The 27,844-nt window shown below is 46.3% G+C and overlaps 1 long non-coding RNA gene across 4 annotated transcripts; it reads left to right on the forward strand.

The window, feature by feature from the left end:
• Window positions 1-5,640: 5,640 nt before the first annotated feature.
• On the forward strand, window positions 5,641-27,577 carry LOC112423702 (uncharacterized). 4 transcript variants are annotated; one of them, XR_011611710.1, is made up of 4 exons: window positions 5,641-5,948; window positions 17,928-18,069; window positions 22,339-26,414; window positions 26,954-27,577. It is a non-coding gene; the product is annotated as an uncharacterized lncRNA (long non-coding RNA). The 4 variants fall into 4 exon arrangements; XR_011611713.1 differs by having other exon boundaries at window positions 27,002-27,577; XR_011611711.1 differs by having other exon boundaries at window positions 24,219-26,414.
• The last annotated feature ends 267 nt before the right edge of the window (window positions 27,578-27,844 follow it).

Below are 27,844 nucleotides of genomic sequence, written 5' to 3' on the forward strand. Positions count from 1 at the left end.
ATCATGATCATTGTTGATGTAGAACCTCTAAACGTGATGGCACGTAGCCCTATATGAGTCATAAATATTTTAACCAATTTGTCCCTTGTCTATTGACTTTTTTGAAGATAGTTTGCCATGCAGCTAGTCTTTGTTATGTAATCACATGTACCACTGTTTTATAGCTTTCTGGGTTGTTTTACACCAACAAAAGATGATAAAAATCATTTTCTTATGGTTTCTTCTAGTACGTGCTTTTAAATTTTATTTTTACATTTAGATACCGGACACATTTGAAACGTATACTAATCTAACTTCATTTTTTTCCCAGAGGGCAACCCCATATATTGAATCATTCCTCTTTCCTTCCTGGTTTGAAATGCTGCCTTTCCTGCACATTACATTCCTATAACTTCTGCATTTGAGCTTATTTCTGGGATTTCTGTTCTGGTCCATGGATCTCTCTCTCTCTCTCCCCTGTGTCTCTGGCCACTCCTTCTCAGCCTCCTTTTCTGGCCCCTCCTGGCTTCCCCTCCCCTCCTCTTTGTCATGGTGTCCCCTCCTGTTCTATCATGACACATTTTCCTTCTCTGTCCCACGCTGATTTCATCGGCTTCAGGGCTTCCATACCAGCTTGGGCTGAAACTAATGTGGCATTTGTATCTGTAGCCTGGCACCCTCTCCTGAACTACAGACTCATGGAGCCACTGTCATCTCAGGGGCTCTACTTGGAAGCTTAATCTGCATTTTGAAAATAACACTTCCTAACCCAAACTCCTGCTGTTCCCCAGAACCTGCTGCCGCCACAAAATTCTCAGGAAACAGTAGCTCCATTGTCTCTATAGCTCGAGTCAAGACTCCATGTCTTTGATGACTCCTCTCTCTCTCTTTTTTTTTTTTGGAAATGGATTTTTGCTCTTGTTGCCCAGGCTGGAGTGCAGCGGCATGGTCTCGGCTCACTGCAACCTCCCCATCCCAGATTCAAGCAATTCTCCTGCCTCAGCCTCCCAAGTAGCTGGGATTACAGGCACCTGCCACCATGCCTGGCTAATTTTTGTATTTGTAGTAGAGACAGGGTTTCACCATGTTGGCCAGGCTGATCTCGAACTCCTGACCTCAGGTGATCTGCCAGTCTTAGGCTCCCAAAGTGCTGGGATTACAGGCATGAGCCACCGCACCCGGCCGACTCCTCTCTTCTTTGCGACATCCATGCCTGTCAAGTCCTGTCAGCTCTGTTCTCAAATAGACCCAGAATTAAACCAGCTCCCTGTCCCATCATCTGTCTCTCCCCTGGGCTATGGAAATAGCTTCCTAACCCATCTTTCTGTGGCATCCCTGATTTCACCCCCTAACCCCAGGTCCACTCTCGCCTCATCAGCCAGAACAATGCTTTTAAAATGTAAGTCTGATCATGTCCTCCTCTGTGCAAAACCTGCAGTAGTTCCCAAAGTCCCACAGAAGCCCCTAAAGCCTACCTGACATGGTCCCCAGCTAACTCTTGGATCTTTATCCTCTTCCATGAATCCACTCTTGCTGGGCACTCTGGTCTTTCTGTTCCTTGAACACACAGGAGGACTCTCTACCAATGCACCTTCCTTGAATAACTGTATATAAACCTATAGACTTAAACTTCTATAAGACTTACATAAGCTTTAGACTTATGTAGACACAGAAGTTGATCATATATGACACTTGGACATACATTTAAACATGTAAGCAGGCCGGGCGCGGTGGCTCAAGCCTGTAATCCCAGCACTTTGGGAGGCCGAGGCGGGCGGATCACAAGGTCAGGAGATCGAGACCACAGTGAAACCCCGTCTCTACTAAAAATACAAAAAATTAGCCGGGCGCAGTGGCGGGCGCCTGTAGTCCCAGCTACTCAGGAGGCTGAGGCAGGAGAATGGCGGGAACCCGGGAGGCGGAGCTTGCAGTGAGCCGAGATCACGCCACTGCACTCCAGCCTGGGCAACAGCGTGAGACTCCGTCTCAAAAAAAAAAAAAAAAAAAAAAAAAAAACATGTAAGCAAAATGAAGGTGGGCACTTTGACTCACACCTGTAATCCCAGCTGTAATCTACTGAAAATACAAAAATTAGCCTGGCCTGGTGGTGTGCACCTGCAATCCCAGCTGAGGTTGAGGCATGAGGACCGCTTGAGTCTGGGAGGTAGAGGTTGCAGCGAACTGAGATTGCACCACTGCACTCCAGCCTGGGTGACAGAGCAAGACTCTGCTAAAAACAAAAAACAAGGCTGGGCGCGGTGGCTCAAGCCTGTAATCCCAGCACTTTGGGAGGTCGAGGTGGACGGATCACGAGGTCAGGAGATCGAGACCATCCTGGCTAACACGGTGAAACCCCGTCTCTACTTAAAATACAAAAAAAATTAGCCGGGCGTGGCGGCGGGCACCTGTAGTCCCAGCTACTCAGGAGGCTGAGGCAGGAGAATGGCATAAACCCAAGAGGCGGAGCTTGCAGTGAGCCAAGATCGCGCCACTGCACTCCAGCCTGGGCGACAGAACGAGACTCTGTCTCAAAAAAAAACCCAAAAACCTAAAAATGTGAGCAAAATGAATTGGTTACAGTAGTCCTAAAATTTCTTCAAATTCAGAGCTTATCTCTTCTGAATTTTATTTTGATTCTGACCATTGATTTTCTTGTTTTTCCAAACAACGTTGTTCTCTGTGCCTTCAAGAGTGCTAGTTTGATGGTACAGCATTTATTAAAAGAGTGCCCTACTATTGTCTCCAGGGCTTCTTCCAAGCTTCCAACAATCTTGGCTAGTGCTGTGTATATGGATAGGTGAGGACAACTGCGTCATGACTGTCACCTCGATGACAGGGATGTAAGACACACCTCAATTTCAGAGATGTTTAATTGTAAAAACAACAACAACAACAAACAGGAAACGGAATCAGTGAATTATGGACTAATTCCCTCTACTTACTCTTCTTTTCCAAAATTTTTTCTAGTTATTTTTGCTTATTTTCACTTTATGAGTAAAGTCAGGGAATGTTATTTATATAAATAGATGACCAAAAAAAATGGCAAATAAATAAATGATAATAACAGGCAGAATCAGACCTAATTACTTGGTTAATTATTTCATGCACCAGTTGTAAGTGCCTTTTGCCTCAGAGTGGAATTAACAGATACCAGATAGTCCCCCAACCCTCATCCCATGCTCTTGGCCAACATTGCTAACTCATCAAGGTTCTATTTTTCACTGATACCAGTGGAGGCCTCAGACGCTTTCTCTGCACAGCATTCCAAGTGGCCATTATCAGTTGATTAGAGTTGGTAAATGGAATTAAATTCTCCGAAGCCAACAGTCACCCAAGGCATGTGGATATGAAAAGTAGAGAAGTCTAAATCCGTTATCAATTCTTCAACAATGCAGGATGCATCACTACCCCTCCTTTGGGACAGATCATATCCCTATATCAACTGAAGGACGTTAAAAGACTTCCACACCACCATATATACACAGCTAGACCAACTGAGTTCAGAGCCCTGGACTACCCATAAGTTGAGTCATGCAAGACTCCTCTTTAGCAAAGCTGAAAGGCCAGCTATTTTTAGTTCCACAGTGTTCTCTTTTCCCAGCTTGAAGTGTTCAGCGCCTCTGCTTAGGCTCCCTGATTCACATTGAAGGGTAAATGACTGCTAGCCCAATCAGACCCTCCCAGGAGCCCAACACCTTTTCGTAAGCAGTGCTTCTCAATCATCTGGGCATCTTGTTGCGGTGCAGACTCTGGTTGGGGAAGCCCGGAGTTGGACTTGGTAATGCTGGTTCAAAGACCAGATAAGCAAGGTGCTAAGTATATTTGTCAGCTCAGACATAACAAAATACCATAGTCTGGTGGCTTAACCAACAGAAATTTATTTCTCACAGTTATGGAGGCTAGAAGTCCAAGACCAAGGTGCCAGCAAGGTAGTATTTATTATGAGGCCTCTCCTCTTCGCTTGTAGGCAGCCACCATCTTGTTGTGTGCTCATATAGCCTCTTTCTTGTGCAAGTGAGAAGACAGGGTGAACTCTCTGGTCTCATAAGGACACAAATCCTATCAGATCACAGCCCTACCCTTAGAACCTCATTTAACCTCCACCCTTAGAACCTCATTTAACCTTAATTACTTCCTTAGAGGCCCTATCTCCAATTACAGTCACCCTAGGGGTTAAGGCTTCAACATATGTGTCCCAGTGGGAGGACACAAACAGTCAGTCCATAATTAAGGAACAGAACACTGGGGAGAAAAGTCCTACTTTGCTGGGACACTGGAAAATGCGAGTATTCTCTGGACACCTACACCAGGCCTCTCCTCAACACCTGAAGCAACCAAGCTGGAAGATGCATCAGTGACTAAGGCCAGCAATGTTGTGTTGCTGGCAGGAAAGATCCATTGTCTCATTATGAATCTCGGCATCCTAGAATTGTGGGGAGAAGCCAGTTCTCAATTCGTTTTAACAGAACTTCTCTCTGTAGCAATTCCAGCCAATTAAGCCAACTCTGCAGGTTCCAGGCAAAGAGGGCTTTGTTACGGGCTATATTTAGTGCCTAGGTGGCAGGTGGAATCTGCCATGCTGAGCCCAGCACTACCGTGCTCACCACTGCAGCATGTCAGGATAACTCCCAAGGGCTTTTATGGCAACATGGAAGTTCCCATGGCCAGGTGCCTCCCCTTCTACCCTGGAAGGCTTTGGAAAAGCTGCCTCAGGTGGCACTGTGCCTCTTTATGGGCACCATGCACTGGACCTACTGGCTTTGTAAAGGCCTGCAGAAACGCTATGGTTTGAATGTGTCTCCCAAAAATCATATGTTGGAAACTTAATCCCCAATGGAGCAGTACTGGGAGGTGGGGCTTAAGTGGGATGTGTTTAGGTCATGAGGGTTCCTCATGAATGGATTAATGCTGATTATAAAAAGGGCTTGAGCTGGGTGCAGTGGCTCATGCCTGTAATCCCAGCACTTTGGGAGGCTGAGGCGGGCGGATCACTTGAGATCAGGAGCTCGAGACCAGCCTGGCCAACATGGTGAAACTCCGTCTCTACTAAAAATACAAAAATTAGCCAGGCTGGTGGCAGATGCCTGTAATCCCAGTTGCTCGGGAGGCTGAGGCAGGAGAATTGCTTGAACCTGGAAGGCAGAGCCAAGATCACGCCATTGCATTCCAGCCTGAGCGACAGAGCGAGACTCCGCTCAAAAAATAATAATAATAAAATAAAAAATAAAAATAAATAAAAAGGGCTTGACTCTAGGGGTTCACTCTCGTGCCTTCTCTTGACCTTCTGCTTTTCACCATGGGATGGTACAGAAAGAAGGCCCTTGCCAGATGGCAGCCCCTCACTCTTGAACTTCCTAGCCTTCAGAAGCCCAGGGAAGATATATAGCCACTTAATCACTGTGCATTCATTCATCCAATATTAACTGAGCACCTACTCTGCCCTAGGCATTGGACTTAGCCTTGGCCACACAGCATTGAGCAACAATGGATATTCTTTGTGTGTGTGTGTGTGTGTGTGTGTGTGTGTGTGTGTGTGTGTTTCTTTTCTTTTTGAGATGGAGTTTCACTCTTGTTGCCTAGGCTGGAGTGCAATGACATGATCTTGGCTCACTGCAATGTCCACCTTCTGAGTTCAAGCAATTCTGCTACCTCGGCCTCCCAAGTAGCTGGGATTATAGGCGTGTGCCACCACACCCAGCTAATTTTGTATTTTTAGTAGAGATGGGGTTTCACCATGTTGGTCACGCTGGCTTGAACTCCTGACCTCAAGTGATCCACCTGCCTCGGCCTCCGAAAGTGTTGGCATTACAGGCATGAGCCACCATGCCTGGCCTAACAATGGATATTCTTACCTGCCTCGTGGGGCACACAGAAGTCAGGCACAGCTTCTGAGCAGATGTTAACAGGACCACTTGGAACCAGTGGGAGTTGCTGGGAAGTGGAGGTGGGGTTATTGGTCACAGGAAGAGGTATGTCTTAGTCCATTTTGTGCTACTATAACAGAATGCCTGAGACTGGGTAATTTATAAAGAACAGAGATTTATTATAATACAGTTCTGGAGGTTGGGAAGTCCAAGATTAGGGGGCTTACATCTGGCAGGTGCCTTCTTGCTGCATCATAACATAGCAGAAGGCATCATGTTGGGGGTGGGGAACATCCGCTTCCAAGATGGCTCACTCCCATGCCTGCCAGGTTAGTGCTGGTTGCTGCCTAGCAGCCTCAGTTCATCACCACATGAACGCCATAGAGCTAAGTGTCCTCCTGACGTGGTGGCTACATTCCTCCAGAGCAGGCAATCCAAGAGAGCACAAACTAGAAATCACAATGTCTTATATGACCTAGCCTTGGAATTCAGTTCACTCTACGTCATTTCTGCAACATCCTGTTGGTTACACAGATGGACTCTACTCAATGAGGGAGAGGCCTCTGCAGTGGTATGAGGCCCATGAGGTGAGGATCACTGGGGGGCCATCCTAGAAGCTGGCTACCAAGGCCTCAGGTGTCATGCTCTGTATATAAGTATGAATTCAGAGGAGGGAACAGTCTCTGGGAAAACTAGGATTTGTTTAATGAAAGAGGTTGACTTGCTCTGTATCCTGAAGGATAAGTAGCAACTGGAGAGTTGTCCATGGATGACAGGAAGTCAGGCCAGGAGGGAGCACAACATGAACAAAGGCATAGAGGCAGCAACGGGCATCATGAATTGTTAATCAGAGAGGAGAGTGGATTGGCTGGAGCAGCAAGTGCATGTAGTAAAATAAAGGTAATACACAATGGAGTTGGGTGACATCAAAGTTAAGAGGGCTTTGGAAGCCAGGCAGTGGCATTGTTTTGATGAGTTGTTAAGGATCAATGGTGAGTGCTACAATGGTCACGATGATGAAAGTGGTGCTTCGGGAAGCATAATCTAGGGACAGCATGTAGACAGCTCAACCTGGGGAGAGACTAAAGGCAGAGGCATGAGCCTTGACCTTATGAGAAGCTGAATTAAGATATTGGAATTAAGAATGGAAAAGGAGTAGGGCGTGTGGCTCATGCCTGTAATCCCAGCACTTTGGGAGGCTGAGGCAGCCTGGTCACTCAAGGCCAGGAATTCAAGACCAGCCTGGCCAACATGTTGAAACCCTATCTCTACTAAAACTATAAAAATCAGCTGGGCGTGGTGGCGGGCGCCTGTAGTTCCAGCTACTAGGAAGCCTGAGGGATGAGAATCACTTCAACCTGGAAGGTGGAGGTTGCAGTGAGCTGAGATCATGTCACTGCACTCTAGGCTTGGTGACAAAGTTAGACTCTGTCTCAAAAAGGAAAAAAAAAAAAGAATGGAAAAGGAGGCAGAGTTTTAAGTGTTATTACAAAGGAAGAATTGACACTACCCCCAAAAGACTGGGACCTGGAGGCTGGGATAAGAAGATGGATTGAAACTGGCCGGGCGCGGTGGCTCACGCCTGTAATCCCAGCACTTTGGGAGGCCGAGGCGGGCGGATCACAAGGTCAGGAGATCGAGACCACGGTGAAACCCCGTCTCTACTAAAAATACAAAAAATTAGCCGGGTGTGGTGGCGGGCGCCTGTAGTCCCAGCTACTCAGGAGGCTGAGGCAGGAGAATGGCGTAAACCCAGGAGGCGGAGCTTGCAGTGAGCCGAGATCGCGCCACTGCACTCCAGCCTGGGCGACAGAGTGAGACTCCGTCTCAAAAAACAAAAAAACAAAAAAAACAAACAAAAAAAAGAAGATGGATTGAAACTCACTTTCTCCATGGTCAAAACGGAGGAGTAGCACTTGCTGTGTTCACCTCCTGGAACTGAGTTGAACATCACATGAGACAATGGCTATGAAACCACTTGGATAGGAGAGAGGTTTTAAACACCAAAGGGATTATTGTTATTTGAATGATTCACTTGTAGGTAGTACTTATTTTAGGACTGAGGGAGGTAGGGTTTGGGGAAGAATAGGGCATATCTGTGAACATGTCTGCCCAGCTCCTCCTCCCTGTAACCTTCCAACCTGATGGATCTCAAACCTAACACAAATCTTCCCCCCTTTCTTAGTCTTTGCCCACCTTTCTCCCAGTGACCCAGCTTCAGTCTGGGCACTTGACTCCAGGTATCTTAGGGATCTGAAATGTTCTTTTTCATTCTACTCTACTACAAGCACACAATAGTCAGAAGACTGTGCAGGGGAGTGTTTGCCCTGGCTAGCTCTGGCCAGTTACTGCTATTGGCTGTGCAGCTTGGGAGACTGGGTCGTGTGGGGCCTGAAGCTGTACCAGAAATGGCCTAGTCAGGAGACTGACCCAACTGGTGGGCTCTGACATGCAGTGTCTTAATCTTCACATCTGTCTAATCTCTCCTAACCCAGTCAGTTCCTTGCCAGAAGTTAATATGCGGTGAAAACAAAGCTGTCTCCTCTTCGCTGTGGTCATCCTGCACTGTCCTGTGCTGTTATGCTTTACACTGAATGTTTGTCTGTGTCCCCCACAAATTCACATGTTGAAACCTAATCCCCAAGGTGATGCTGTTGAGGTGAGGCCTTTGGGAGGTGATTAGGTCATGAGGGCAGAGCCCTCATGAATGAAATTGGTGGCCCTATAGAAGAGACCCCAGAGAGCTCCCTCACCTCCCTCCGCCATGTGAGGACACAGTGAAAAGACAGCCATCTGTGAACCAGGTTACAGGCTCTCACCAGACACTGAATCTGCTGGTGCCTTGATCTTGGACTTCGCAGTCCCTAGAACTGTGAGAAATCAATTTTGTTGTTTCTAAGCTACCCGGGCCATGGTATTCTGTTACAGCAGCCTGAATGGACTGAGACCTGTTAACCATGATGAGATTCTGGATTTGTACTGTCCTCGTCATTTCCAATACTTTCACAAACATTATCATGAGGGCATGTATAGCAAAGGATAGCACTGTTGTGCGTGGGTTGAAATCCCAGCTTCCCAACTTGCCAACCAATTACTTTGTTCTGCAGGCCTTGTTCTCCTCATCTATGAAATGGGATAGCAATAAGCTTTACCTCTGTGAGTAGCTGTGAGGATTGACTGAGGCTCCCTGGGGTGCCTAGAGGGTCATGGCAATGGGGCAGGGCCCTCCACTCAAAGTGCCTGTAGGCTGGTTGGAGAGATGTGTGAAAAGAAAAAAAGTTGGCTTTTTTGGGCTGCTGGGCTTTTGTTAATAAATTTCCAGTGGGACGTTTCCGCCACTTGCCTTTTTTTAGAGACATGAAGAGAGGAGAATTGAAAACATTTCCTATGTTGAAATGAAAGGCACTATTTAATCTTGTCACCATCTGCCTTGCTCCAGGCTGGGAGCCCACAGGCCCGGCTCCCTGTTTCCTAGCGACAGGGCCACACACCTTTCTCGGTGCAGAAAAACGCACACCTTCCCTGGTGGAGAAAAACATTCCCTGGGCAACTGCAGGGAAGGCTCTCGCCCAGGGAACTGGGAAGGAGCTGCCCCAGACCAGAAGTGTGGCCCAGCCTTCCCTGGGCATTTTTCTGCAACCAAACAGGACACCCTATTCTCCCTTCCCAGGGCCACATGGCAGCAGGGCAATCCTTAATTGATTTATGAAGTCCTTGAAGTGACCCTCAGTGCCCCAAGTCCCCTCTTCTTCCTCAGCAAAGGTTTTGGGGCGGCCATAACAAAATACCACAGATTAGGCGGCTCACATGACAGAAACTTGTTTTCTCTCAGCCATAGAGACCAGAGCTTCAAAATTAAGGTGTCTGCAGGCCTGGTTCTTTCCATTCCCATCTCCCAGCTCCCTGTGGCTCCACCAATCCTTGCGGCTCCCTAGCCTGCAGGTATCGCTCCAATCTCCTGCAGCATCACATGCCATTACTCTCTGTGCCTCCTTTCCTGTCTCTCTCTTTTTTTTTTTCTTCTTTTTTTGAGATAGAGTCTCGCCCTATCCCCCAGGCTGGAGTGCAGTGGCATGATCTTGACTCAGTGCAACCTCTGCCTCCCGAGTTCAAGAGATTCTCCTGCCTCGGCCTCCCAAGTAGCTGGGATTACAGGCGCATGCCACCATGCCCAGCTAATTTTTGTGTTTTTAGTAGAAACAGGGTTTTGCCATGTTGGCCAGGCAGGTCTCAAGCTCCTGTCCTCAGGTGATCCACCCGCCTCGGCCTCACAAAGTGCTGAGATTACAGGTGTGAGCCACTGCGCCCGTCTGTCATTGGATTTAGAACCCACTCGAATCCAGGCTGTTCCCACCTTGAGATCCTTACTGCATCTGCAGAGACCCTTTTTCTCAATACGATCACATCCTGAGGTTCTGGATGGATATAATTTTTGGGAGGACCACGATTCAACCCACTGCAGGGGATACCATGTTACCCGGACTCCTCCTGTCTGGGAGAAAAGATTTAATAAGCTACTGGGAGAGACAGTATGTGGGATACACCTTCATCCATGGTCAAGGGGTGTATATTTTGAAAGCAGATCTCACGACAGGGAAACACCCTAACCAAAGATGACATCACCCACATGGTAGATTATTAGGTGTGGTGATATTTTCTGGCCAGTGTCTTCCTGGTTATCTTGCTGCTCTTGGAGAACCAGCCATGCCCTGTGCAGCTGTGTGAACAGGAGAGGGTCGCCGGCATGGTCCTCCTAGTGGGGGGGCTCCTGTGCCTCTGTCTGCTTCCTGCAGGGCTCTGTTGAAGCCCTTCTTCCTCTGAGGCAGGGTGCCAATCAGTTGAGTGCCCCACCGGTGGTTCTGGCCCACCTGGAATTGGGTGTGTAAGGGGCTCCCCTGGCTCTGGAAAGGACTCCCGCTCTTGACCTTCCTATTTGCTCACAAGACAGCAGCCTGCAAATCCAAGTGGGTCCCCAGTTCCCCAAATATCCCTCGAACTGAGGGCTGAAATCTGGCCATCTGAAATCCATGTCTTTTTGTTCTTATTTTTATTTTTTAAAATGTCATTTGCAAAAACAAAACAAAACCAAACCCCAAAGACACCCCACAAATGATCACATGCATTTATTTTTATTTGAACAGGTATTACATTCTCATAGTTCCAGATTCGAAAGGAACAAAAGGATATTCTGTGAAAATTCTCCCTCCCACTCTTTCTCTCAACCACCTGGTTTAGCTCCCCAGAAACCACAAATATTTCAGCTTTCAGTATCTTGTATTCTCCAGAGATACATGTACAGTCATAATTTTCTTTGCCCCTTCTTCTCTGCATAAATGACGGCTACTATACCTAGTTTTGTAACTTGCTGTTTTCACCTCACAATATATTCAAGGGTCTTTCCATATCAGCCAAACGCAGCCTGACTGTATTTGTATTAAGCTGCAGAAACATCTACTGATACTCCAGTTGATAATCTATTGCTGTGTGAGCATTACCCAGTCCGCTACTGATGGATACATAGACTGTTTCCCTATGTTCCCTGTGGCAATGAATAACTGTGTATGCTCAGGTCATATGTGTGTGGGAAGAAATCTATAAGGATAATTGCTAGAAGTGGCATATCTGGGCTTCCCCTTACTCTGGCACAAAATTTCCAGGCTTTCAGGCCCTGGACTACATGGCACAGCTTCCAAGGACCTGGCTGGTTTATTTTAAGATGATACGTGCTTGATGGTGCATGCAGGTGGAAATGTGAAACCCACTTTGATGTGGTAGTTACCACTGCAGCACATTAACTCTAATGTGATTCAAAAGACCATATAATTTTTATGCTGCTATTAAACCTGCCACAAGCTGAAGCCTTTCCTGGTGCAAGGTCTGTGTCGAGGCCCCTCGGGGTGGACTGGTGCCGGGGATGGCAAGCCTGGGTCCTAGCTCCAGCTCTGCTCCATGAAACAGTGCCACCCTTCCTGACACAGTATGTTAATCCCTTGGAGAGCTTACTGCAAACCATGTCTCTAGTAGCAATCACATTGTATTTATTAATAGAGCGGGGCAGACAGATCTATGGGCCCTGGCCCTGCAGATCCAGAGGGTGGAGGAGGGTTGCTGTGGCACTACCAGGGCCAGGTGGAGAGGGCAGGTGTCTATGAGGATTTTCTGCCTAGAGGGAGGTCTTGGATATTGACAAAGAACATTTTCCAGGTACTTTACAAAGTGCTTTCTCATACACTTTCTCAGTTAATGTGTGCTTCCGTCAGAGTCTTTGTTTCAGCAGATTTAATCAGAAAAAGTAATCTAGTAAGTATTTGGGGAGGGTGAGTAGCTCACAGAATTGCCTTAAATTTGAAGCATGAAGCTCAGAAACCAGGTGGGAACCAAGGGAAGACAAGGCAGCCAGAAGCACAAATCATTTGCTAGGAATGAGGAGAGGTGAGGACCACACAGCTTCAGACACTGAATCTTACCACGGGCAGCCTGGCCACCTCCCATGTTGGATACCTGTCAATGCCAGATGACCTGTCACCGCAAACTGTCATCCCATTCCCCCCTCAGCCACCTCATGGGCCCAAGAGGCCTCCTCTGTGCCTGCTCTTTTATATTACTTGCTCCAGAATTAATAACCCTCCTGCCCATATCCCTGATAAGTAACGCCTGGATCATAGCTGGCACCCTGACTATCAGGGAGGTGGAAAAAAGTGGGTGACCTTTTCAGCCTACAATGTGCCTGTAAAGAGTTCTAGAGAAGGAATCTTCAATCCTATGGAAGCTGGATTGGATGTAGGGCAGAAAGGGGCAACTGTCTACAACCAGCTTGCACGACCACCTTGGGGTTTGGGTTATGATAAGCTTATCCTACTTATTGAAGGATGCTGGGGGAGGGGGCTTTCCATGAATCAGGGCTACTGAGATCTTTATATAGGGACTTCTGTGAAGCTGTGTCCTGACATTGTCACTTATTGCTCACGATTAGCATACCATTAGGGGATTGTTGGCAATCCCCTCTTCCCGCCATTCTTTCCCATAGGGCTAAAGGCAGGGAGGTGGTTTCAAGCGGATGTGAGACCTAGAGCACGCTCCCACATTCACTTGAAACTCATAGCCCTTACACTGTCGTAGTCGCCCCTTTAAACCATGAAATAATGCTGTGTTTGTTTGTCTTTTGCAAAATATTTGCTGGGAAACAAAGACCTTCAGTAGAAGCACGAGATGTTGAATGAAAGATGTAACAAAGGGAAAAGGGCCAGGTTGGGAAGTGCACAGTTCACACTGCATGGTTCAGCCTCAGTGCCATGAGCTCTGTGTACGAGGACAGTGCTGAGCAAGGCATGCCTGTGTCCCCACTGGACAGCTGAAGAGACTCAGGCAGAGCATGGACAGACCTAGTTCAGAGCCTGGCTGCACATAGTAGGCCCTCAATGAGAGGTGATGATGATGGTGGTGGTGACGGCAGAGCTAGGACTCACTTTGTCCAACATCTACATATTACAGATGTCAGGTTCATGACTATGCCAAAGGTCATGTTGAGGTCCAGAAGGAGTGGGAGGATGAGCAGAAAGAACAGTCAGGGGGGCTGTAGGCAGGTGAATGATTTTATTCAGCAGCAGCTCACTTCAACAGCTTTCTCACACTGTCTGCCTTGTCTGGGCTGTTTGAGCTGGCAGCTACCACATACAGCTGCGTGGTCAGCTCTCCCCTGCCTTCAGGGTCGGCAGCTTAACTCTTTCTCTCTTTGGGCACAAGGGGGCCAAACTGTGTCCCGGTTTTCCCCATCCTTCTGCAAAAACAGACATCTCTGGCTCTCTCTCTCTCTCTTTCTCTGGGCACCAGCGCACCTGCACAGTGTCAACACGGCAATTGTACCTTTTACAGACAACAGTGGTGTAGAGCCAAGTGTTGGCCTTCCCATGTTATAGCTACGTGGCTGTGATAACAAGTAGAGTTATACGCCTGCGGTCTACGCTGAGTCACGTGGGATGTAAACATCCCACCTCGGTCTATCCTTGACCAAAGCACAGCCATGTTCCTTACAACAGGTAAGGAAACCAAGGCACAGAGCAAGGGCCATCGAGCTTCCTGGGGTGATCAGTAGGAAGGGGCAAGAAAGGGTTAAGGCGTGCCCCAGCACGCTTGCCACTGCAGCTGGATGCTGACACAGGTGATGGTAACAAGACCCTAGAACTCTAATGGGAATATGAGTCAAGGGGCAGGGAGGTCATTAAAATTCAGGCTCTGATTCAATAGGCCTGGAGGCTTTGCTAACCACACCTGGGGGCTGCTGGGCCCAGGCTGCATTTTGAGGAGCTGGGCTCAAGCAGCAGTTTGCCTCCCTGGCAGCACATTAGAATCACTTGGGGACATTTCACAAACTACTGATTCTTGGGACCCGAGATTCTAATTTAATTCGAGGTGGTTACAGGGTCAGAGGTCGTTTTTAAAGGTTCTCAAGTGTGTCTTATGTACAGTCAGGTTGAGAAGGGCTGTGTTAGTGGATTGAAAACCATTGGTTGCCTGCGAAGAGGGCTTTTGAGAGCACCTGCAAGGACTGCCTCTCCTTCCTTCCTTTCAGCTGCTGCTCTGCTTGCGGAGCAAAGGCTCTCAGTCCGCAGTTGCAGCTAAGTTTAAATATGCAAATACCTCTGAAAAAGCAAAGGTGAGGGCCTCTCTGAAGCGTGGCTCCTCACAGCAGGGCCTTCCACAGTGAAGGGAAGGTGTGCACAAGTCTGACACCAGAAGAAGGCTGGAGAAGGGGTGCTGGGACAGGAGAGATGCAATGAAGGAGACTCCCCAGGTATTCCTGTCTCTGGTTCCTTGAGTTCCACTTTTCCTTCAAGGGCTTCTCTCCAGCCACTGCTGCCAGCATGACATCCTCCCAGGGGGCTTGGTTTCCCTTTAAGGTTCTGGCCTTAAAGTGATCCTCCCCAGCACACCCACAGCTGGCTGTAATTATTAAGGGGGTTGACATACCACTCAAAGGCAGAACCAAAAGAAATAAGTACTCCTAAGGAAAGGACATGGCTTGAAGGGCTCTGGTGGTCGGAGGAGGTAGGGAAATACACTATTCTATGTCCTTTTGGAGATTGACAAGGCCCATTAGCAGATGCAGGTTCTGGGAAGTCCTGTGGGAAGTAAACCTAATAAGCTTTGTTCAAACTAGTGTCATCAAGTTCATTCAGCCGTGGAACCCTCTAATGGCAGAATAACTCTATGTCTGCAAGGCCTGCTTTGGAATTGTGGACCTACTTTCCTGGAGGCTCAGCAACAAGACTGCTGCCCAAATGCCTCCGATTTGGAGGTGCAGGTCTGGCTGGAGGCCGAGGTGTGGCCTTCATCACTTCTCAGCACCTCTGCAGCCCAGAGAGCCCTCTGTGCCCTTCTTGGGGGACTCACAAAAGTATAGGGCACAGAAATGGAGCGTCCACTCCACCACTCTTATATCTAGCTGAGGTGTTAAGAGTATGAGCTGGGTCATCAGGGACCGGACTTTAAGTCCTGGCTATATCACTAACTAGCTGTGTGGCCTTGGACAAACTTAACTCCTCTGGGCCTCTGTTCCCTCACTGGTAAAAAAGGAATCGCTCCTACCTCAGAGTGTTGTTGTGAGAACCAATGAGACAACTTAGATAAAGTACTTAGCACACTGCCTAGCAGATAACAGTTCACAAAATGTTTTTCTAAAATGTTTTGTTTGACCAAAGTAGTTGGCATGAAAAAAAAAAAACAAACTTGTTGTGCCAGTCTCTTCCCACCCAATCCCACCTGTCCCTGGAGGCCAACACCAGTGCCTCTCCCAGCAAAGCCTTTCTTGACTCCCTGACCCTCACGGAGTGGACCGTTCTCTGTGCATTTGGCCATGCTCTGCCTTGCTCCTGGACCATCTCCCTGAGGGTGAGGGGCCATGCTAGAGGAAGTCTAGGCTGCATAAATGCCAAAGCAGTGGCAGATCTAGCACATGAGGAGTTGAGAGCCTGGGAACTAGGGGAGGGGTCCCTCCTTCTTGAACTGTGGGGCTCAAGGGGAACTGTCACCCTTGAGTTTGCCTCTGAGGTAGCCCCTTTCTTGCCATGAAAAAACCTGTTGTGGTCATTGGACTCAGTCTCTGTGTGTGCAGCCCTGCATACCATGGTATTATTCCTGTTGCAAAAGTCCAGATATTTTTCTCTCTCAGTGATGTTTTGTTTTGAGACAGGGTCTTGCTCTGTTGCCCAGGCTGGAGTGCAATGGCACAATTAGCTCATTGCAGCCTTGACCTCCTGGGTTCAAGCTATCCTCCCACCTCAGCCTCCCAAGTAGCTGGTACTACAGGCGCACTCCATCATGCCTGGCTAACATATTTCTATTCTTTTTTTTTTAGAGACAGGGTAGATCGCTTCTAGCATCTTGATTGATGGCTGTCCTCAAGGTGTAACTTTGTAGCCTAGAGCAAGGCCAGGTTGCGATAGTCCTGAAACCTCACCATTAGTGCTTCTAGGGGCACATCTTCACCCCAGACCGTAAATGCACACCATGGTCAGACGAAATAAGGAGTGTGCCCTGAGGAGATTCACACATGTTGGTACCCTTTGCCTCAAGGCCTTGGCTCCATCCTGTGGGGCTGGTAACTGGGGGTAGGGCTGCAAGTGGGGAGGATTCAGCTTGGGTCATGCAGAAGAGGTCTTTTGTTTGTTTGTTCATTTGTTTTTTTCTTTTGAGACGGTGTCTCGGTGTCTTGGTGTCTCGCTCTGTCACCCAGGCTGGAGTGCAGTGGTGTGATCTCGGCTGACTGCAACCTCCACCTCCTGCCTCCACCTCTGATTCTCGTCCTTCAGTCTCCTGAGTGGCTGGAATTACAGGCGTGTGCCACTACGCCCGGCTAATTTTTGTATTTCTAGTAGAGATGGGGTTTCACCATGTTGGCCAGGCTGGTCTCAAACTCCTGACCTCAGGGGATCCGCCTGCCACTGCACCAGCCAGGCAGAATATCATTTGATTGTACAAGGCTCTGTCCAACAAGGCATGCCTCTAGATTTGGGACGGGGGTAAATGTTCAGTGGACCCAAGAACCTCAGTGGGGGGAGGTGATGCAGACCCTATCCCCCATTTAACCATTTCCCTAGGGCTAACCCCACTCACAACCCAGTGTATCAGATTTATATCTCAGAAGTTCAACTTTTACTGTACCTCACCGCATGTGACTTGCAGGTCATACATCATTGCCTTCTGTTCTGTTTCCCTTTGAAAAGGTCTATCTTTTGGCTTGGCTGGGATAACTGTCTCCTTATTTTTGTCAACTCCTGGAGCTTTTTTTCCTCTGGCTCTAACTCTGCTGTTGTGGCCTGACACAGAAATGTTTTATCTTGAAGGTCTAGAAAAAGCAATGTTTTCTTCCAGTATAATTTGATTCTGTAATCTTGTCTTTTCCTGATATGTCTGAATTGTTCCATGTACCCAGGGGACTTCTCATGCTGTTACTAAGAGCTATTATTTCCCTCCTCAAGGTACTAGTTTTCTTGTTTACATTCCTTAATGTAGTGTATACACATAGCCCTAGACACACTCTTCCTGTGGCTAATTAAATTCAAATGTCTTTTTCATCAGGTTTGACTCCCAGTTATCTAAACCAGCTTCCCATAAGGAGAAGCAGACACAGTACAGGAGGTTCCTCTTTACCTTTTTGGTAACTGGCCTAAAAAACACACACAGATTTTCCATTTTATCAAGATAATTCCAGCATTGTCTTTATTAGGCTGAGTACTTAGAAAACCTGACCGTTAAAAGGGTTAAGGTTTTTACATCCATGTAACCTTCTGTATCGCTTTTGAAGGTCTTTTGATGATCACTCTGGTTAAATAAGTATTATTTTATAATGACCTGCGATTCTGTTATGATCGTGTTTTGAAACTTTTGACATCTTTGGAAGGTTTCCCCAGCATCAAAATACTAAATTAAGTCTTTTTGGCCTAAAATTAACTTTGGCATTTTCAAGTTAGGCCCCTCAAAATCTTCCAAGAAAGTATCTCTCATCCTGCAGAGATATTAAATGATTAGACTTATTTGGTAAATTGTATGGAATACAGATTGTTTTTTCTTTTTTTTTGAAACAAGGTGCCGTTCTGTCACCCAGGCTGGAGTGCAGTGGCGCGATCTTGGCTCACTGCAACCTCTGCTTCCTGGGCTCGAGCGATCCTCCTACCTCAACCTCCCGAGTAGTTGGGACCACAGACTCATGCCACCATGGCTGGCTAAGGTAAATTGTATGGGAGGAATTGTCAATGATGATTGATGCTAGTGTCATGGGCGTCTGTGTGAAGAGACCACCAAACAGGCTTTGTGTGAGCAATAAAGCTTTTTAATCACCTGGGTGCAGGTGGGCTGAGTCCAAAAAGAGAGTCAGTGAAGGGAGATAAGGGTGGGGCCATTTTATAGGATTTGGGTAGGTAAAGGAAAATTACAGTCAAAGGGGGATTGTTCTCTTGTGGGCAGGAGTGGGGGTCACGAGGTGCTCAGTGGGGGAGCTTTTTGAGCCAGGAAAAGGACTTTCACAAGGTAATGTCATCACTTAAGGCAAGGAACGGCCATTTTCACTTCTTTTGTGGTGGAATGTTATCAGTTAAGGTGGGGCAGGGCATTTTTACTTCTTTTGTGATTCTTCAGTTACTTCAGGCCATCTGGGCATATACGTGCAAGCCACAGGGGATGCGATGGCTTGGCTTGGGCTCAGAGGCCTGACAGATCTTCTTTCAGTTACATTTGTTGATATAAATATTCCCCAAATTATATAATTTTATAAAAATCTAAAATGTTATCAGTTATAATTTTGTTATGTTAAATCTTTTCTAAAGTTATATTTGTATGGATATGTTATTAATGTGAATATTCTAATGATTATATTAAATTTATAAAAGTCTTGATGATCCTGATGTGATGTGGCCAGTCATAATTCTGGTTATTTCAAAATGTTGCACATAATAGAAATAACTAAATTTCTTTGTCAATTGAAAACTTTATCAGATTTAACCACGGCTATTTTAAGTTGTTGTCATCCACAGCTATTTTATTTATTTTATTTTATTTTATTTATTTTTTGAGACAGAGTCTCACTGTTACCTAGGCTGGAGAACAGTGGCACAATCTCGGCTCACTGCAACCTCTGCCTTCTAGATTCAAGAGATTCTTGTGCCTCAGCCTCCCGCATAGCTAGGATTAGACGCATGTGCCACCACGCCCGGCTAATTTTTGTACTTTTGGTAGAGACAGGGTTTCACCATGTTTGCCCCACCAGTCTCAAACTGGCCTCAAGTCATCTACCTGTCTTGGACTCCCAAAGTGCTGGGATTACAGGACAGGAGTGAGCCACCATGCCCGGCCTGTCATCCATGCTGTTATTTTAAATTCTTCTCTAAAAGCATTTGCAGTGATCTGTAGTCCTAAATTGATTTTCATGAAGAATACTCTAACGGGTATTCCTGAACACAGATTTCTGATAACTTTAAGATCAATGGACTAAAGAAAAACTTTCAGAACACCGGGGCATGGTGGCTCACGCCTAAAATCCCAGCACTTTGGGAGGCCAAGTCGGGTGGATCACTTGAGGTCAGGAGTTCGAGACCAGCCTGGCCAACATGGTGAAACCCCACCTTACTAAAAGAAATACAAAAAAAATTAGCCAGGCGTGGTGGCACGCACCTGTAAACCCAGCTACTCAGGAGGCTGAGGCAGAAGAATTGCTTGAACTCAGGAGGTGGAGGTTGTAGTGAGCCAAGATATCACGCCACTGCACTCCTGGGCGACAGAGTGAGACTCTGTCTCACAAACAAACAAAACAAAACCAAACAAACAAAATGAGAGGATATTTCCTGTCACAGCTGAAGTGGGCATTGGCTTTAAGTTCCCTGCCTCTAGACCCTATTTTCCTGCCTCACCTCCTCCACCTTTCCATCCATCCTTGCCAGACTCTTTTCTTTCCTATTCCAGACCCTCAGTCACTTGAACTTTTGGCTCCACTGCTCTCGAGGGACTGAGGATCCCCAGATCAACTCTCTGAAGCTGAAAAGGAAAAGGGTTATTTAGAAATAACTGGGTATTTTATCCACTCAGATGGTCTTTGGGGACATTCAGACAGCTGCTAGTCTCCTCAGTAATCGCCTGAAATGTAGGCCACAGCCTCCATATGACCTCCGATAATAAGCAAATACACACCAAAACTCCTTCTTGGAGAAAACATATCCTTTCTCTGTGCCTTTAAGATGTAAATTTTCTACCAAGTCCTAGGACCTAAGCACCATCTTCTTCAGATGCAATTTTCTACCAAGTCCTAGGACCTAAGCACCATCTTCTTCAGATGCAAATTTTGGGGAGAAGACTCTCAGAAGAAGGTGGGGGAGGGGAGAAAGCTATTTAGAAACCAACTGGAATTTTTAAAAATTTCAAGTCTTGGCCGGGCGCGGTGGCTCAAGCCTGTAATCCCAGCACTTTGGGAGGCCGAGATGGGCGGATCACGAGGTCGGGAGATCGAGACCATCCTGGTTAACACGGTGAAACCCCGTCTCTACTAAAAAATACAAAAAACTAGCCGGGCGAGGTGGCGGGCGCCTGTAGTCCCAGCTACTAGGGAGGCTGAGGCAGGAGAATGGCGTGAATCCGGGAGGCGGAGCTTGCAGTGAGCTGAGATCCGGCCACTGCACTCCAGTCTGGGTGACAGAGCGAGACTCCGTCTCAAAAAAAAAAAAAAAAAAAAAAAAATTTCAAGTCTTTACCACAAGTAGTAAAAAGCTTTATCCATCTGAGAGAGTAATCTTAACTTATTCCATCTGCCAGAAACATAATTTAGATCCAATTACTCTTTTATAAACTAGGGAGTTTTATATTATGGTACCTGGCACATGGCTAAAATTTTTAAATAAAAACTTGAAGATTTCTGTTTGCATCTATCTGTTTATGTATATCTATGTATGTATAGTATGCATATGCGGTATTTTCTCTACCTCTGGATGGTACTGCCAAATACCAAACTCTTATCGAGTGCTCTTATGTTCATAGCAATATAGTTATTTGTACAAATTCAATTAAAATCTGTTCTCCTTTTAACAAGACACAATTGGTAAAAGGCCTTCATTGGGATGTCATATTTGAGAATGATGTGCATGGAATCAGATTTGACTAGATAAGTTTTAAGAAACTCAGGTTAAATTTGTGGCCCCAATAAAATCCCTTGGGGAAAAAAAAATCCTGGTACCTTGCACGCAGGGTTCTCTTACATGATTCCCTTACAGGTGAGTAAGGCAAGTCACTTCCGGTCAGACCCAGGAATCTCAGGATAATTTGGGGACCTTGATAAGAGAGGAATTTACCCAGATCTCTGTGTATTATAGGCAAAATCTGATGGTAAGTCTATAACTTGGCTTCCTAGCCTAGCGTGGCTTTTAAAAGTATACTCTAAGATTCCTTATGAGAAGGAAGATTTTAAAAGAGCATGTATGATCAATCACTATTCTTTCTGTGCTTCTGTAAATAAGTAGGCCAAATACAATGGTTCTAAACTTACTTTTTCAAACAAATTAGTCTTATTGTGATTATCTGTGATTGAAATAGGGGTTACTGTAGAGAGAAAAATTATGTTTCAAGAGAGAATTACACTGCAACATTATTAGATTTGTTAAATCAAGTTTAGCCTAAAGCTGCCTCATTGCATATTTTAAGTTTGGCCTAAAGGTTTCTCTGTACATCATGAACTATAACAAGTGGAGGTGTAAACAGACCACAGCCTACACTTGTGCTGATCACCAAGTTTTGGCCAATCAAATGTAGCCAACTGTTCAGACCATGTTCAAATAAGGCAAACACCAACCTGTAACCAATCCAGCTGTTTCTGTACCTCACTTCCATTTCTGTACATAAATTTCCTTTTTCTATTCATAAATCTTCCACCATGTGGCTTCACTGGAGTTTCAGAGCCACTGGCTTGGGAGGCTCTCCCAATTCGAGAATCGTTCATTGCTCAATTAAACTCCTTTAAATGTCATTCAGCTGAAGTTTTTCTTTTACCAGATTCTAGTCCTAGTCATTGTCTTTGAGGCTTTGTTTTCTACCTGCAAATGGGATTGGATCCTGAATTCTTCTATTGGAGTGTCTTCCAATATCTGGCTATGATTCTCCAGACTATTCTGATTTTCTCCTACCCTTTTGACTTCGAATCACTAAAAAGAAAAACTGCCGTTTTCCTAAAGCTGAAGCTGAAGCTGGATGACTTGATACTTACTTCAGAGACATTACTTGATACTTATTCAGAGACATTACCACAATAGCTCATGTGTGGACAACTTTTGTGCTTGTTGCTGTGTGCGCCATTCAGAAAGTTCACTGGAATACTGGAAGATATTACCAGGGACATTCAAACTACAAAAGATGTTTCAAGCCCAACATCTAGTAATCTTCTCTACTAGCTGCCCTCCAGACTGGGAAACTGGTTTATAGTCTGTTCCAATCATTAATATTTGTTTTTCTTTCATTTCCATAGAAATGCCTCTTGGGAGGGAGGAGAGAACCAATCCATAGTTGACCACCTGCATACGTGAAACTCACTACTTGCATGTCCCAACAGCTCAAAAGTCAAGCCAAGTTCTCAGGCCACAAAATGAGACAAACAGGAAAGAAATAGTAGTACCTAGCAGGAAAAGGATCAATAACTAATGGATACCTCAAAAACACATTTTTTTCTTTTTTTGAGACGGAGTCTCGCTCTGTCGCCAGGTTGGAGTGCAGTGGCACGACCTGCGGCTCGCTGCAACCTCCCCCTCCTAGGTTCAAGAGATTCTCCTGCCTTAGCCTCCTTGAGTAGCTGGGACTACAGGTACGCCCCACCACTGTGGCAGGACGAGCCGCAGACAAAACCTCTCAGACACCGAGTTGTAGAAGGAAGGGCTTTATTCAGCTGGGAGCATCTGCAAGCTACTGCCTTAAAATCTGAGCTCCCGAGTGCACAATTTCTGTCCCTTTTAAGGGCTCACAACACTAAAGGTTTCACATGAAAGCGTCATGATTGATTTGAGCAAGCAGGGGGTACGTGACAGGGGCTGCATGCACCGGTGGTCAGAGAGAAACAGAACAGGGCGGGAAGTTTCACAGTGTTCTTCTATACAATGTCTGGAATCTATGAATAACATCGGTTTCTAAGTTATGAGTTGATTTTTAACTACTGGGTTTAGGCCAGGCAGGCCCAGGTCTGGTTTTGGGCCTGGTGCCGGGCTGCTTATCTTTGGTTTTACTTCCTTGTTTTTTTCTTAAAACAGGTACTGAGTATAAAACAATATAAAACAATATAAGAGGGTCTCTCTCTTTCCTCATCACGACAAGCTAATTTTTGTATTTTTAGTAGAGATGGGGTTTCACCTTGTTGGCCAGGATGGTCTCGATCTCTTGACCTCATGATCAGCTCATCTCAGCCTCCCAAAGTGCTAGGATTACAGGCGTGAGCCACCATGCCTGGTCTCAAAACCAAATTTTAGCCAGAATCATGACCCAAACAAATGATTTTCTCCTGTGAATCTCCTTTCTCCTGTGAATCTTCTTTCCGATCTCCTTGGAAAGGAAGGGACAAGAAGTTTTTACCTTCTTCTCTTGACTGGGCACTACAGACTGCTGCCTACCTGTGAGTGTGGTACTTTGTGTGACTTTGCAGATGTGATTTAAAGATCTTGAGATGGGGAGATTATCCTAGACTATCCGAGTATACCCTCAGATAAGAATAACTGCAAGTGGTCAGGCACAGTGGCTCACGTCTGTAATCCTAGTTCTTTGGGAGGCTGAGCCAGGCAAATTGCTTGAGTCCAGGAGTTTGAGGCCAGCCTGGGCAACATGATAAAACCCCATCTCTATAAAAAATACAAAAATTAGTCAGGTGTGGTGGTGCATGCTTGTAGCCCCACCTACTCGGGAGGCTGAGGTGGGAAGATCGCTCGAGCTCCGGAGATCGAGGCTGCAGTGAGCAGTGATCATGTTACTGCACTCCAGCTGTGTGATAGAGTGACACCCTGTCTCAAAAAATAAAAAATACAGCTGGGCTCGGTGGCTTACACCTGTAATCCCAAGACTTTGGGAAACCAAAGCAGGAGGATCATTTGAGGTCAGGAGTTCGAGACAGCCTAGCCAACATGGTGAAACCCTGTCTCCGCTAAAAGTACAAAAATTAGCTGGGCATGGTGGCAGCTGCCTGTAATCCCAGCTACTAGGGAGGATGAGGCAGGAGAATCGCTTGAACCTAGGAGGCAGAAGTTGCAGTGAGCTGAGATCGTGCCACTGCACTCCAGCCTGGGTCACAGAGCAAGACTCCATCTCAAAAAAATAATAAAAAAACTAAAAATAATTTTTAAAAAAGAATAATTGCAAGTATCCTTATAGGAGGGAGGCAGAAGATCTGATGAGAGAGCTGGAGGTTAGAGTGACGCAAGGAAGGGGCCACCAGCCAAGAAACACACGTAGCCTCCAGAAGCTGAAAGAAGCAAGAATACATATTCTCCCTCAGAGCCCCCAGAAGTATCCAGCCAGACTGCAAGATTCTGAACCTCCACAAATTGTTGCTGGGGATAACATCACTATTGTAAAACCAAAGATCAGAGCTTGAAATATTTTCCAGACCCTGTACTGAATGGATCAGCTGGCACCACCCCAGGTGGAAAGACGGGCTCATCTGGTCTTGTGGCCCCCACCCAGGAACCAACTCAGTGCAAGAGGACAGGTTTGACTCCCTGTGAGTTTATCTCTGACCCAACCAATCAGAACTCCTGATTCACTGCTACCCACTCCCCCACCCCCACCAAATTATCCTTAAAAACCCCAGTCCCCAAGATTTTGGGGAGACTGATTTCAGTAATAATAAAACTCCAGTCTCCGTATAGCAGGGTCTGTGTGAGTTAAACTCTTTCTTGCAATTCCCCTGTCTTGATAAATTGGTTCTGTCTAGGCAGTGAGCAAGGAGAACCCGTTGGGCGGTTACACTTGGTCTCTATCAGAGAGCGCCCCCTTTCTCCTCTAACCATTGACAACTCAAAACCCCAAAATCCAATCTCATGATTTTTGAGTTTATAGTAGGGTGAGAAAACAGTATGTGCCATCTTAACAGGCAACGCCAGAATCCTGCTTAGAAAGGAAATTGTCTTGGTTTAGGAAAATACTGCTAGAATCATCTGGATATGAGAAGGTAGGCCCCGAGGCAGGACCTGGAAGAAAGAAGCTGTAGAAAGTGAGGGCTGAATTTCTTTTCACAAGACATGGCAGAATGGGATGGGGCTGGGGGAAGCATTTGCTCATGAAAGGGGAAGGATGGAGAGACCCAGTGACATGGCAGCAGGTTGGCAGATACACAGCAGAGACTTTTAAACACCAGCTGTCTACGTTTTAAGATGTTTGTGTAAATTTCCTCCACTTCTTTCAGTACTTCAGTAAAATTTTCTAAGGCCAAAATAGCCTTTATTTTTTATTTATTTATTTATTTTTGAGATGGAGTCTCACTCTGTTGCCTAGGCTGGAGTGCAGTGGCAAGATCTTTGCTCACTGCAACCTTCACCTTCCGGGTTCAAGCGATTCTCCTGCCTCAGCCTCCTGCATTGCTGGGATTACAGGAGCATGCCACCATGCCCGGCTAATTTTTTAATTTTTAGTAGAGAGGGGATTTCACCATGTTGGCCAGGCTGGTCTTGAACTCCTGACCTCAGGTGATCCACCCGCCTTGGCCTCCCAAAGTGCTGGGATTACAGGCATGAGCCACCGTGCCTGGCCCAAAAGAGCCTTTGTATATGCGTGTGTCTTTTTACTTTTGCTTTTGCCTTTATTTGTTTTAAAATCAGCCAAGGAGAGGGGCCAAGTTCTGTGGTTGGCACAGGGCAGGGTGAGCACATTTAGGATGAAAAGATGCCTTATAAACTGCATCTGTTTCGGGGATCCTGGAGCCTGAGGTGAGTACGACACTCAGTGTTTCTCTAAGTGCTTTTCTAAACACTTTGCTCATAACTTCGTTTAATTCTCACAACAATCCAGTGAGGTATAGATCATTATCCTCATTTTACAGACGAGGAACCCGAGGCACAGAGAGGTTACCTAACTTGCCCAAGTTCATGCAGATGCTGAATTAGCATTCCAACCCAGGCAGCCTGACTCCACAGTCCCTGTTCTACTCACTGAGCCACACTGCCCCTATCCTCAGCTGGTCTGCAGTGAGATGATAAAGTCCGCCTTCTCGCCAAGAATGCAAAGAAACGCTGGGCAGGAATGGGAGTTCCAGGCATTCTTATCGAGCTCTGATGGGGACGGGAGACCCCAGGTCACACTTGGGCTGTCCCTTGTCATTCCATTGGTCTGTGCCCTCTTCTCAACTAGGCTGGGGCTACTGGAGGGTACTGTGGGTACAATGTGCCTTTGCCATATAATATACCCCACATTTGTAGAGGGCTTTATACTTTGTCTATGGCCTTTCCCATGTATGATCTAATTTAATTCACACAGTGGTCTCAGGAGATAGACAGAAATCATTGTCTCTATTTACAGATGAGGAAATCGATGCTTAGAGAAGCCGCATGACTTGCCTGGGTCATAGAGCTGGTAAGTGACAGAATTCAGAGCTGGAATGTAAGATTTTTTTTCTTTCTGCTCCACGGTGCTCCTCAGCAGTTCAACTTGTTTTAAAACAGTACCACGTCTCCCTCCCCTCAAGAAATTACTGTCTAATTTTCTTTCCATTTTGAAAGCACAGGCCCCCTTTGCAAATGTTCTTGAGCTGGAAATAGACAGTGTCAGGATTATTTCCTTAGCTTCAGGGCAAGACTCCTTGGGATTCAGCATTAACCACTAATCTTGGGTTTGTCCTTCCTGAAAGACTCTGGTCACAGGATAATTGTTGCACATTCATCCCCAAGCCCATTTTTATGTAAGTGCAGAGTTGACACTCAAGCTCTCACTGTTCCGATTAACATTGCTCCTTGCAAAGAAAGAAAAATTGCCTTCTATTAGCTTCTGCTCCAGCTCAGAGACAGCCCAGTCCAATCAAAAGCCACTTTAGCTAAGGGAGAAAGGGGTGCCACAGAGCAGCCATCTCCCTGATCCTAATTGATTTTTTCTTTCCAATTTCTCCTTTATTTAAGAACCTCTTCCTCATAAATGATAGACTGATGACATTGTCTTGTATCCAGGGACCTTCTCAGCAAATGCATCCAAGGCTTTGAACAAAGGGGCAGCTGTCCATCTAAATGATGCAGGCTTTCACAATGATGGAGTGTAGGAAATACTACCCAAAAATATGGCATCTCGGAAACAGAAAACAGCAGAGGAGAAAGGTCACTCTTACCTTCCCCTGCCCTTCTTGCCTGAAGACCTTCATGTGACAGTTGTCCTACCCTATACCCAGAGGAAAGGAATGTCAAATAGAGATGCCACGAAGAACCTGAGCAAACAGATCTTGCTGAACTCCCCCCAGTTTATTCCCATTAGACCATGTCCTTTTGTCTTCCCATCATGCTTCTGTATGACTGTCTATTCCTCAGACCTAAGCATAAATATTCACCGATTTCCTTGTTTCATTGGGTCTTCATTTCTGAAGATTCTTGTGTCACACAAAACTTGTATTAAACAAATGTTTTATGCTTTTCTCTTATTAATCTATCTTTTGTTAGAGGGCTTTCAGCTATGAATCTATCTATGAATGAGGAAAAGATATTGCTGTTTCTCCCCTACAAAAAGGCATGCCTGCCACCCTCTCCCAAAAAACTAGGATCAGGCCAGGTGCGGTGGCTCACGCCTGTAATCACAGCACTTTGGGAGGCCACGGCAGGTGGATCACTTGAGGTCAGGAGTTTGAGACCAGCCTAGCCAACATGGTGAAACCCTGTCTCTACTAAAAATACAAAAAATTAGCCAGGCATAGTGGCCCATGCCTGTAATCCCAGCTACTTAGGAGGCTGAGGCAGGAGAATCGCTTGAACCCGGGAGGCAGAGGTTGCAGTGAGCCAAGATCTGCCACTGCACTCCAGCCTGGG

Source organism: Macaca nemestrina, chromosome 13, assembly GCF_043159975.1.
Source record: "Macaca nemestrina isolate mMacNem1 chromosome 13, mMacNem.hap1, whole genome shotgun sequence".
Lineage (NCBI taxonomy): Eukaryota > Metazoa > Chordata > Mammalia > Primates > Cercopithecidae > Macaca > Macaca nemestrina.